Source organism: Mesoplodon mirus (assembly GCF_964341445.2).
Source record: "Mesoplodon mirus genome assembly, chromosome: 3".
Lineage (NCBI taxonomy): Eukaryota > Metazoa > Chordata > Mammalia > Artiodactyla > Ziphiidae > Mesoplodon > Mesoplodon mirus.
Window position 1 is genome coordinate 179,267,007 of NC_138978.1, and position 13,874 is coordinate 179,280,880.

Here is a 13,874-nt window from a genome sequence, read left to right on the forward strand (position 1 = left end):
CAAGAGAATTGAAAACGTATGTTCATAAAAAACTTGTAACGAATGTTCATAGCAGCATTATTCACAACAACCAAGGAATCAACTCAAATGTCCATCAAATGATGCATGGATGAGCAAAATGTGTTACACACATACAATGGAATATTATCCAGCCATAAGAAGGAATAAAGCACTGATACATGTTACAACATGGATGAACCTTGAAAACACTATGCTAAGTGAAAGCCAGACACAAAAGGTCACATACTGTATGATTCCATTTACATGAAATACTCAGAATAATCAAATCCATAGAGATAGAAAGTAGATTAATGGATGCCAGGGGTTGGGGGATGGAGACAGAGGACAGGGAGTGACTGCTAATAGATTTGGAGTTTCTTTTGGGGTGATAAAAATGTTCTAGAATTAGATAGTGATCATGATTGCATAGCTTTGTGAATACAGTAAAACCCACTGAACTGTACACTTTAAAGTGGTGAATTTTATGGTATGTGGATTCTATCTTGATAGGAAAATAAGGAAGGTATAATATTCTAGCCATTAGCCCAATGCTTCTCAAATTTGATTGTGCATCAGAATCTCCTAGAAGGTTTGGGAGGAGGCAGATTGCTGCATCTCATCCCCAAAGATTCTGATTCTGAGGTCTGGGATGGGGCCGGAGAATTTGCTTTTCTGCATGTCCCCAGGTGATTCTGACTCTGCTGGTCTGAAACCCACATTTTGAGAACCAGTGTATTAAAGACAGTGTATGAACTTTTAGAGGGTAGGAAAGGTAACTTTCATCTCTGTATCTTCTAAATTTACCTAGAAAAGAGCCATTCTTGGGGATGAAAAAGACAGGGAGGGAGGGAGGGAAAAGGAGAAATATTTACTCAAGTAAATATATTGAAAGAGTCCCTGAAATCTTAGGGTATGCTGGTTTCATGCCATATGTATGCCAAATGCTGTAGTACCTAAAAATCCCCCAAAAGGAATTACAGAATTTAAATGAAAATGAAGGTATTTTTAACATTCTTTGATCATCTGAATAGTACTTTGGTTTAGTTTATTAAAACAGCTAATCCCATTTCATTGTGCGGGTTACTGCAAGAGATGTAAACCAAGGTTCTAGAGTTGTGGATCCCATAAATTACTTCAAGAAACCTCTTAAATTAGTTAAGATGTCACAGAAACCAAAGACCTGAACTCAACTCATAAACATGTAAATTCTTATTTCCATTTTTAGCAAAGGTACTGATTTGTACATTTAATCACTTTATTTAAACATGGGTCTATGTTAAAATACAATTACAATGCAATCTAAAGTACACTTCTGGTATTGTCACATGGAATCCATTATCATTTTGTAGATAATAATCAGGATTATTTCCAATCTTTTTGTATGTTTCTCAACATATTAAAGTGAAAAAGAAAATGCTAATAACCTTACAAAGTTCTAAGGTTCTCTGAAAACAGTATCCCTTTTTTTCTTGGATCACATTACTTAGGTATCTTTCTTCATTTCTAGGAACACGGAAAGGTTACAGGAGAGGGACAGAGAGACAAGAGCTGGCCAGAGAAGCACAACAGTTAGTACTTTTTAAAAAGTGAAAAAAACATCTGCTGGTTCATTAAACTCTCACATCTGAACTCAGTCCAAAATGTGATCTAGATGTTGTTATATTTATTGACATTTAGAAGTCCCATCTATTAATCTGTGTGTGTGTGTGTGTGTTAAATGTCAAAACAGTTACGAATGAATAAACCGCAGTCTAAGGTAGATGGTAGAGTTGTGCTTCCGCAATTTTTACTTCAGTAGGGTCAAGTCAATAGCTTTGTCATTGGAAAGTTCAAGTTCAGAAAAGTAATGACAGGAAAGTTCTTCACGTAATATTCTACATTGCGTTTTAGTGTTTCTAGAGTACAGGTGGTTAGGTACGCGCTAAAGACTTCAGCCCAGAACATTATTATGTTGCTCAAGTCAGAGCCAGAACTGGGAAATCAGTGGAGTCCTAAAAAGTGCAGTCTCAGCTCTGCCACTCACTAGCTCTGTAACCTTGAACTAGTCACTTAATCCAGAGGTTAGGGCCTCCTACTTACAAAGTCCATACATTAGATGAAATAATCTCACAGGTCCCTCTCGACTCTGATTTCAGTTTTTATGAATTTGGATACCACTCAAATAGATAAAAACGAATCCCAGTCTTACTATTCAAATTTGGATTAAGAAAAAAACGATACAGTCAAAGTTGAGTCAGCGAGTTTGGAGCAAAGACCATAATGCAAGCAAATTGGAGCAGAAACAGAATAACTGTGATCCTAAAATTCCCTTCCATCAAGGTGGAAATACCTGCGTCAGTCTTACATATTCCTCTCACCTGAATTTACATTTTAAAATCTTATCACTTCTTTTGAAATCTCATTTCCTGTTGAAAACTCTACCTCCAAAAGCTACAATTGTTACAAATGACAGTGTTATCACCTTGCTTATCTTCCACAGTCTGACATCTAAAGAATCTGCTATTCACCCTCATAGTAACCTCCAGCCCTGGAGTCCTTAACTGTGTCCTCTTCTAGTTTTCCTTGCTTTGCACTTTCTTCATACAGATCTGATAGTCAGCATTTATTTACTTTACGAGCCTTTTACTGTGCCAGCCTTTCAAAGGTCTCCCCTAAACTTGCTCTCCCACTCTTTTTTTTTCCTTCAAGGTTTGCGAATGTTACTGAAAAAAGTCACCAGAGAGGGAAGCGGAGACCTAAACCAAATGCAGACTCTCACCTCTGGAGGGTTCTCCGAGCTACTGAGATTCGTCTCATCTATCACAGATGCTTCACTGAAATCCCCACAGGGACTGCTGGAAATCTTTCCCATGCTCCCCACCTTAACCTTCTCTGTGAAAAAATGCTATCTATTTTATGAAAAAGAATGAAACTTTTTGACCATGAGTGCCTGCAAATATTACCATCTCTACCCCAAACTTGTTCTGGAACTTATCCCTTATCTCTCAAAATGTCCATGCCTCTTTCCTAAATTAACTACTTACACACTAGGTCTGTGCTACCCAATAAGGTAGCCACTAGCCACATGCGACTACTTATATTTAAAGTAATTAAAATTAAATGCAGTTAAAATTTTTGCACTCAGGTTGCACTGGCCGCATTTCAAGTACTCAACAGCTACATGTGGCTCGTGGCTACTGCACTGGACAGAGCAAAGAGAAAACTTTTCCCATCACTGCAAAGTTTCATTGGACAGCGCTCCCCTAGATCTACATGCTCCAGATCACTGCCCTGTTTCTTTAGCCTGTCTCACTTGCCCTCCCCAAGTCCATCTACAACTCTTCCTCTTTGCTAGCTCCTTCATTATTTCCTTAGAAAAAATGCTTCCTTTTCCCCCAGCCTAAACAAGTAATCCTTCTCTTGGCCTGCTAGTGTTCAGGTCTATTTTTTCCTTTCCTTTCACTGCCAGGCAATACTCAAGCCTCACCTCCTCTCATTCCTTAACTTCTAACAATCTTACTCACCATCTAATACAACTGCTCCTTCAAAAACAAAAGTCAGTGGTCCTTTCTCAATACTCATTTTTAAAAAAAATTTTATTTATTATTTATTTAATTTATTTATTTTGGCTGCACCAGGTTTTAGTTGCAGCACATGGGATCTTCATTGTGGCATGCAGGATCTTTAGTTTCGGCATGTGGACTTCTTAGTCGTGGCACACAGGATCTTCGTTGTGCCATGTGGGATCTTTCAGTTGCAGCATGTGGGCTTCTTAGTTGCAGCATGCGGGATCTAGTTCCCTTGCCAGGGGATCTGGGGCCCCTGCACTGGAAGCACAGAGTCTTACCCACTGGACCACCAGGGAAGTCCCAATATTCGTTTTCTTTACATTTCTTCATTTCCCAATCCCACTGGCAATCTCTTTTCTCCTTGCTCAGTTTCCATTATTCTAACACTCTCCACCTCTTTAACCTCTATCCCATTTTCTTGGCAGATCCTCTGAATTCTCTTATTCTAAATCTTAGGCAATGTCCAAGGCGCCGTCCTTTGTCCTTTCTGCTCTATACTTGCTGCCTATGTCATCACATTCAATCTATTTTCTAAGTGCCACTTTTGCCACTTTTGCTTTCTAAGGACCTTTCAATATATATGTCCTGCCAGCAGCTCAAACTCAATAAAGTACAATACAAATTATCTTATCATGTTCAAACAACTTCTTGATTTTCCTATTTCTATTTACACAGTCACTTAAGCCCCCAAATTTTAACTTAAAATATTTATTGAACACCTGATCTGCATCTTTGACCTTTACACCGCCATGTACCCTTATTGATTTGTGCTCAAGACCTAGCCATTGTCACATAAACCCTCCCTTCCTTTCCACTCTCTATCCCACTTTCTATGTACTATTCCCTGGAATTACTGCAACAGCCTACTAGATGTGACCTAATCTATGGTCCCCTAAAATTCCAATCTAAGCAACACAGAGCTTCCAGATTCATCATCATAACAGAAAGATCTAACCAAGCTGTTCCTCAGTCCAGAAAACACTAATGGCTCCTCCATGCCACTAAGTAAAGTTTACACATCTTACTTAGCTGGCACGCAAGACCCTCCAATATCTGGGCCCTTTCCCTTCCTACTCAGTCCCCTTGCCAAACAGAATTTGCTTTACTCCAAACAAGCTTGCACACAACCCCTCAGTGCTTATGCTCTTCCGTCCACTTGCAATGGTCTTTGTTCACATTTCCAGCTGCCATCATCCCATCCATTCTTTTTTTTTGTGGTACGCAGGCCTCTCCCTGTTGTGGCCTCTCCCGTTGTGGAGCACAGGCTCCGGACGCGCAGGCTCAGCGGCCATGGCTCATGGGCCCAGCCACTCCACGGCATGTGGATGTGGGATCTTCCCGGACCGGGGCACGAACCCATGTCCCCTGCATCGGCAGGCGGACTCTCAACCACTGCGCCACCAGGGAAGCTCCATCCCATCCATTCTTTACAACACATGACAAACAACATATCTTCCATGAAGGCTTCTCTGATTGCCTAAGCCAGGAATTCTTTCATCCTCTCCTAAGTTATTGACCCTGAGAGCTCTCTTATGGCACTTAGCACGTGTTAATTTTTTTTATCATGGTCATTTGTATACGTCTCTTACCCTCTTAATCTACACCTAACAGCACAAGCTCTTTTGTTATTTTTATATTCCTTAGGAAGATCTAGTACCTGGGAGGTACTTGACAAATACTTATTGAAAAAATGATTTTTTGGCTTCCCTGGTGGCACAGTGGTTGAGAGTCCGCCTGCTGATGCAAGGGATGTGGCTTCGTGCCCCAGTCCAGGGGTATCCCACATGCCGTGGAGCGGCTGGGCCCGTGAGCCATGGCCGCTGAGTCTGTGCGTCCGGAGCCTGTGCTCCACAATGGGAGAGGCCACAACAGTGAGAGGCCCGCGTACTGCAAAAAAAAAAAAAAAAAAAAAAATTTTTTTACAATTTGTTATTATTACCTATACCCTTTATTAAACAGAACAAATGTAGTTTTGGAATGTAGTCTGCAAAATAAAATTCAATATACAAAATCCTATTTTCCTGCTGATTTAAATGGGCCCTAAGGACCATTTCCACTATGGTTATAGGAAAGAAACAACAGCCAAGATTCAATATATTTTAAGTATGACTGCAATATGTTGCACTTTTCTCTGCTTTTATTTTTAAAAATTTATTATTTATTTATTTGTTTATTTTTGGCTGTGTCGGGTCTTAGCTGCGGCACACAGGATCTTTGTTGCAGGCTCTCTAGTTGTGGTGCATGGGCTTTCTCTCTCTAGTTGTGGCGCGCCGGCTCCAGGGCGCGTGGCCTCTGTAGTTCATGGCAGGCAGGCTCCCGCTGAGGCACGCGAGCTCAGTAGCTGTGGCACATGGGCTTAGTTGCCCCACGGCATGTGGGATCTTAGTTCCCTAACCAGGGATAGAACCCACATCCCCTGCACTGGAAGGTGGATTCTTTACCACTGGACCACCAGGGAAGTCCCTTTTCTCTGCTTTTAAATTCTGAATATTAAATTTCTGCAGAATACTAAGAGATGTCAGTAATTGGCTTTTCACCCTTTTCTCCAAACCAGTAGATGTCACTCCAGAAGCTAATATGCAAGCTTATTCCTGGGCAGTTTTTAAAATTTCTTTTTGTTTTGTTTCTAAGGTAGGATTTTCCTTGGCATGAGCAAAAATATTTTTAAGCAACGAAATTAAATGAGTTTTTCCCCACAGTGAGCCATTCAATTTAATAGACAATAGACTTTCTGTTTAATTGCCAATTGATCTTATTGTAGCAAATATGATTTCTGTGATAAAATGCCTTGTAAACAAGTGAATCTGGGAAATCTTAATTTTTATTCATTACATCCTTTGCTTGGTTTGATTAAAAACTAGGTAACCATATGCATTTTTCAATAATTCTGAAAGCATTTTGGTCATCCAGAATGAAATTCACTTATCACTACCAAAAATTTTAATGAAGATCAGAAGTTGGGATATATATTTTAAGCAAAAAGCACAGAGGTTAGTAACTTTCAGAGAAAAAGTAGTCTTTTTTCTGTGAAGAAAAGAAATCTTACTATGCAATACAAAACAACAGGCAAAAATTTCAGCTCTCCTGACCTAACAAAAAAATTGCTACTAAAAAGAACTTTTTACATGTGAAAAATAACTCAAGCAAGTTAGTTTATTATAGGTTTCACGTTGGTATTCTGGTGAACATCTTGTCTTGACATGAGCAGCGTAAACAGCATGCTGCATGAGAACCTTTCTCCCACACAAAGCATGAAGAATGTTTTATATTTTAGAGGAGGAGAGGAGGCTCAGATTTGATAGTTTTATATCAAAAACAAGCTGGATCATTTCAGCCATAACAAAATAACTAGACTATAGATCATCTAAGAATATAATCTCGTGACACACAATGATTTAAAAGCAAAGCACAGTGCAGCCATGGGTTCTGGAGAGGTTCCAAAATATTTTTGGTTTGCAGTATAGGATTTCAAAGTAAGATATTTTACTTTTACAATAGATGCTCCTAGCATGAAATATACTCCTAGAATGAAGACTAGGGTGTCTTAACTCTAATCTAATTAGAACATTATTTTAATGGTTTCAGCTGCATTGTTACCAAACCTTAAATGAATCTAAATGAATGTGGTATTACAGCATATGTTAAGAAGGATTATAACCAATAAACTGAAATTTTCTGTAAGTTAGACTTCTAATATTTATGGAGAAAGTTACACTTACTTTACTTATGTCATGAAATAAAAATACATGCAAGTTAATTTTCCAAAAGTCAGACTTTATAGGAAAATATATGTGTTACTTGCGTACAAACACCTGTCGTCACTGTTAAAGGCTTAGATTAAGTAACACTATGACACACCACATTCTCTGATATAAAATGAAGTTGTCTGGATGAAAGTAAATGAAAATTCTAATCCTATTTTATTTATGTATACTTTTTATAACATGTGGTAATATTATGTTTGGCAAGGAAAGAACCTTAAACTACCCGAACTCTAAGACTGAAGACGTTTATTAGGGTTAGATATTTCATAAAAATGGCGGGAGTCATTTTATATGTTGAAAACACACTCATTAGTTATTCAGAAGTTCAAGCAGTTCCAAATTATGAAACTCATGCTATGTCTGGCTACATATTTCATATGTTTATATGAAATAAAATTCTGTGAGATGGCTGTAAAAAGATAAGAAATAATGCAGTAACAAACGGGAAAGGAGTAAGGATATTTAGTTCTATCAGAATATAAGAATATGAGATATATACTAGAAGACTAAAGTATCCCAACATGGCAGTGCTGTCAGACTCAAAATATAGGCCTGGCTGAAAGAATACATTTATAAATGGGGTGCATTAGAACCTAGGATTAGTTACTATGGACAGTAAAGGTTATCTTTTTCTCCACATTATCTTTTATTTTTGATGTCTAGTGTTAGTAACATGTATAACATCTACAGTGTTTTGTATCATATAAGAAAATATTGATGTAAGTACTGACAGATAATTCATCCTGTAAACAGACAATGCAAACTCTCAGTATCAATAAATACAGTACCGCACTTAAAATGTATTTTCTCTTCCTTACGATTTTTCTTAATAACATTTTCTTTTCTCTAGCTTACTTTATTGTAAGAATATGTATATAGCACAAAGAACATACAAAATAAGTGTTAATTGACTTTTTATGTTATCAGAAAGGCTTCCGGTAAACAGTAGGCTTAACGGTAGTTAAGTTTGGACGAAGTCAAAAGTCAGACATGGATTCTCAACTGCACAGGGAGTTGGGGCTCCTAATCCTCATGTTGTTCAAGGGTCAACTGTAATTCTCTTCATACATTATTGGATTTAATTCGCTAATAATTTGTTGAGTTTTTTTCCATCTATGTTAACAAGAGATATTGGTCTGTAGTTTTCTTTTTGTAATTCTTTGTCTGGTTTTGGTATTAGACTACTGCTTGCCTCATAGAATGGGTTAGGAAATATTCCCTCTGTTTCTATCCTAGTAAAAGGTTATCTTAACATATTCAACATATTAACTTAATAGCATGACAAATGCCACTTCAAAAACATTGAAACAAAAATCATCACAACGATTGGTGGTCCTCAGGAACAAGGCATCTTTGGCACATTCATTGCAAACCCCCAATGCTGAAAGTCTAAGCAAGCTCTGGATGGTCATTACCATACCTGAATGGTAGACCTTTCTGGGCTGCCAGCCAGAATGGACCTCCTGGGTATGTACTGGTAAATGCTCCAGCTCCAGTGTTGGGAAGTGTGGATACAACAGGGAAGATGTCTGATGCCCATACAAAGCCACCATGGGCATGCTGTGACATGTACTACTACAGCTGTCCCCAACCTTTTTGGCAGCAGGCACTGGTTTTGTGGAAGACAATTCTTCCACAGCCACAGGGTTGGGGGGCATGGTTTCAGGATGATTCAAGCGTATTACATTTATGGTGCACTTTATTTCTATTATTATTACATTGTACTATATGATGAAGTGATTATACAACTCACCATAATGCAGAATCAGTGGGAGCCCTGAGCTTGTTTTCCTGCAACTAGATGGTCCCAACTGGGGGTGATGGCAGACAGTGATACCCAAAGTGTGTTGCTTATGTCCAGTCTACTCCGTAATCTCATTTTGGTTGCTGTCACTGCAGAAAACCCTGCTTCACAAAGATAGGATGTTGGAAATGGAAGCAGGCTTTCCAGTGCTTTTGTGTCAATCTCAGGATATTCCACCTTGACTTTAATCCAGAACGTATGGAGATATGAAGTTGTCTCAAACATAATTTTTTTTTTCTTTTGCGGTACGCGGGCCTCTTACTGCTGTGGCCTCTCCCTGTGCTCGGGACACGCAGGCCCAATGGCCATGGCTCAGAGGCACAGCTGCTCCGCGGCATGTGGGATCCTCCCAGACCAGGGCACGAACCCGTGTCCCCTGAAACGGCAGGCAGACTCTCAACCACTGTGCCACCAGGGAAGCCCTCAAACATAATTTTTAAGGCCACCGTCATTTGCGATCTCAAGCAGTTGATCCTCTTCTAGCACAGACAAAGTCGATTCACCTGGATTATTCACAAATGGGTCGCAGATCCATTCCTTCCCAGTTCGGGGGTCTTTTGTGGTTAGGAAGTAATGCTCAAACTCTTCTGAAAGCTGAGATAGGTGACCATGCACCAGCTGGGAGAAAGAAGGCCCTGGCTCAGTCTCTTTCAAAATCTCTGCTCATGATTGAAACATGTCAAAAATCCCAGTGTTCACTCATCACCCCCATAATTCCAGTTCAGTTTCGAATGCAGCCACTTTATCTGACAACTTGAACACAGTTGTTGTTCTCCCCTGAAGTGACAGATTGAGTTCCTTGAGCAGGTTGAATATGTCACACAAGTAAGCAAGTTTTGCGATCCATTCTGTGTCACTGAATGGTGCTGCCAGTGGTGACTGTTTTTCTAAAAGAAATCTCTAGAGTAGCTCTCATAACTCAAAAACTGTGGCCAGTGATCTCCCTTTAGAAGCCATCTCACTTCTGTGTATAAGAGAAGACGTGGGTGCTCTGTGTCCATCTCCACACAGAGCTGCACAAACAGACGTGAGTTAGGGTGTATACTTTAAGGTGGATGAAATTTTTAATCACATCCTGCAAAACGTTGTCAAGTTCAGGTGACATTTTTCGGCTAGCCAGCATTTCTCTGTGGATGACCCAGTGCGTAGACTCACATTCAGAAGCGACCTCTTTGACCCGAGTAGTGAAACCAGAAAGCCGTCCAGTCACGGCAGCCACTCTGTCCATGCATATATCGACACAAAATGACCAATTCAGTTTTCCCAATATGTAATCATTCAAACTTGAATAGTTCTGAAGCTGTGGTGTTGGTTGGCAACAAAAGTACACATAACATATCCTTGTGCACATCCTCCTGAAAAATACATCACACAAAAACAAGCATTGTTGCCTTGTTGTCAACATCGGTAGACTCGTCAACCTGGATTGCATACCACGGTGACTCATGAATCCTCTCTAACAATTGTGCCTCAATATCCTTTGCTATTTCACCAGGTCGTGTAGTTATGGTGCTAGCCGAAAGAGGAACACGTGCCACCTTTTGAACTGCAGCCTCTCCTGAAAGTTCACAACAAATGTCCTTAGCAGCAGGCAGGATCAACTCTTCACCCATAGTAAAGGGCTTCTTGCTTTAACAATGCGGTTAGCCACTAGGAATGATGCTCTCAGGGCAGACACATTTGAGGAAGTGGTGGCCTTCAGTAACTGCTTCTGTTCTTCGTGTTCATGATTTTTTCTTTTGAAAAACTCCAAAAGCTTGTCTTTTAGTGCAGGGTGATTGGTCTCCATGTGGCAAAGCAGTTTTGAAGCTTTCATGGCTTCGTTGGACACCCAGTCGCCACACATTATACAAAGCAGGCTTGGAGAATGTGAATCACCTGTTGCAATGAACCTGCAATTTAAGTACGACCCTTGGTATTTTCTTTTAAATACAGCTTTCTTTTGGTTGGCAGTCTTACAGTCTTCTTCTGTCTCATCATTTGGTCTTGCCCCATTTTCCAAGAAGCTCTCCCGTGACGTTTGTTTTTTACTCATTTTGGCTAGGGTTAGCTTGTGGGCTTACCAGAACTCTGACTGAGACAAGTGTGCAGTGCAGGAAAGAGGCGCGGACAGAAGTGGTAAATCAAATAATGGGCGGGCCACGCGCGGACTAAAGTAAGTGTCAGATTCTGACTTTAAGCCTGCCACCAGATGCAGCTGTACAGTTGAAGCACATCAACACACTTGCCACCATAAAGCCTGCCACCATGGGCTTCCCTGGTGGCGCAGTGGTTGAGAGTCCACCTGCCGATGCAGGGGACACGGGTTCGTGCCCTGGTCCGGGAGGATCCCACATGCCGCGGAGCGGCTAGGCCCGTGAGCCATGGCTGCTGAGCCTGCGCGTCCGGAGCCTGTGCTCCGCAACGGGAGAGGCCACAACAGTGAGAGGCCTGCCCCCCACCAAAAAAAAAAGAAACAGAGAAGAGATACTTATCACAATGTTATTATCCAGTATTTAGACTTTACAAAGCTCTGTCACTGAAAGTGCCTTATACTAAAGGAGAATGAAGGATGAAAAAATTGAGGGGTTGAAGAATTAGAACTAGTCAGTTCTTTGTTTTATTCCTAAATTAAGGTGTCTGCCTTGTTTTGTCACCCAATAGTCTTTGCTTTCCTGGATATCTCAGTCATCGACGAAGAATTCCTAAGTATATGTTCTACTTAATATCTTCAAGCCACATTCCCTTACATAGTACACCATCAACACAGCCCTCAGTCACAGCGAAGGAACAGTATGCACTCCCCCTTGCCATCCCTATGGGATATTAGGCAATGCAGTATTCATTCCTTTCTCTGCCAAGTGGAATGCCTTAGTAATACGCATCCACACCCTGCTGGCTTTGCAAGAAGTCAAACCCAGCATCAAGGATCCAGCTCAGATGCCCTACATAGAAACAAGTAGAACTGTCACAAATCTCTAAAATGATCCCTAATCTTGCATAAAGCTAAAATGTACCATTTACTTAGATCAAAGAAACCTAACTTTTGGAAATAACTGCTTTTCTTAGTCTCGGATTATATTTGTAGTGATGGCTACGGTTGATACACGCTGACAACTGGTACTCAAACACAGTGTCCAGGACAGCTACAGCTGAACTCAGATTTTATAAAGCCAGGAGTATATGAGAGATACTCAGTCTCTGCTACTGTGATCTTAACTTCATTACCCTTTTTGACACCATCGAAGACTAAATTTTACAAGATCTCTCATTATATCTCCTAAGAGGGGGACAGTATTGACAGTGCTTATTCTCACAGTGATAAATAACTCTGTATCCTTTTCAAGAGGGTAAGTGAAAAAAATGGGGAGGTGAGAAGATTGAAAAAGGAGATGAGAAGATTGAAAAAAGGAGGTAAGGTCCTGGTGTCCATGTCATCTTGTCTCTGAGGGCAAAGCCCCTTGAACTGGTCCAAAGAAAATTTGAATCCAAATTAGTAATAATGTACAGCCCTCACCATGTCACAAGAAAAAAAATTTTTTTCTGATCCCAACTTCAAAGCATAAAACTAATATCCCATTAGTATAATATATTTTGAAAGGCTATTAAGTATGTATATAGTAACACACATTTATTTCTGGATTCTGGTACTAGTATACTTGGAAGGTTCAATTGTGGGTCTGCACAAGTCTTCCTAAAAGAGTTTTTATTTTTTAAAAAGTTCCTTTTAAAAAATTAAATTCCTGTCCCTTCGATCAAAACTAACTTCAAATAGAGGAACAAGGAATTTTATAACAGCCCGAAGATTTTAATGATTTCCTTTGGATCATCTGACATCAGAGTATACTGGTGTGGGTAAGAGAAACATAAAACAGTATTAGTTATACAAGCAGACCATACCTATTTTTTGTTTAGAATCTTATTATTATTTTTTTAAATAAAATACTCTCACTTTTAAGTACAAATCGGGGAATAAAATAAGTTATCCCTACTTGGCTCTGCAGTGTACCAATTATACAGAAATAAGGAATGTTTGAATCCCAAATTTCATAAAAGTTATCTCAAAGATGAATGCTAAGAAGAGATTCCTATTTCATTTTTATGTTCCTATCTACTCTTTTACTAAATGTTTAATGCTAACATCTTATGACTTTTTTTTAAGACAAAATATTTTTTAATAAAAGGAGAGGAAAATAGGAAAAGGAAGGGTAAAATCTTGTGCTAAGCACATAAAGGAATATAGTTCAAGTAGTTTTAATATGCTGTAAACCAACTTCTTTTTCAAATAAACTCTCTAATGTGGAAGTTCATATTTTGGATAATATGGGTCTAACAGTAACATCTCCACTCTTTTTTGAAACATACAAGCTAATATTTTAATATGTGAAAGCAAATTATCTGATCCATGAAAAATAAATTTAATCCATTAATTTATGTGCTTAATTCTTTCATATTTTATAAAATGATTCAGTCTTAATTTTATATTTCACTTCTAGCCATTTCATAGCTAAACTTTTTAGGAGAATACAAGTGACCAAGAACCAAGGAGAAAGGGGGGGGCAATACTTTTTACAACATCGGAATAAATCTTAATGTAGTACGTTCCAGTCACTATTTTTTATTTAATTCTAAAACTCTGAAGTACAGTTTGAAGTTTTTTAAAGTACAGTTTTGTTTTTGCTTTTTGCATTACTGCTATAAAAATCTGGTCCTGTGGGTTAAGAGTCCTGCACATTGCATCATATCCCAAGATCACATCACTGCATATGGCAGTTATAC

The 13,874-nt window shown here is 39.3% G+C and overlaps 1 protein-coding gene across 3 annotated transcripts in view; it reads right to left on the reverse strand.

Annotated features, from left to right (window-relative positions):
• The window catches only part of DISP1 (dispatched RND transporter family member 1), a 213,251-nt gene that overhangs the window by 71,878 nt on the left and 127,499 nt on the right, over positions 1-13,874 (reverse strand). The gene's annotated exons all lie outside the window — the stretch shown is intronic.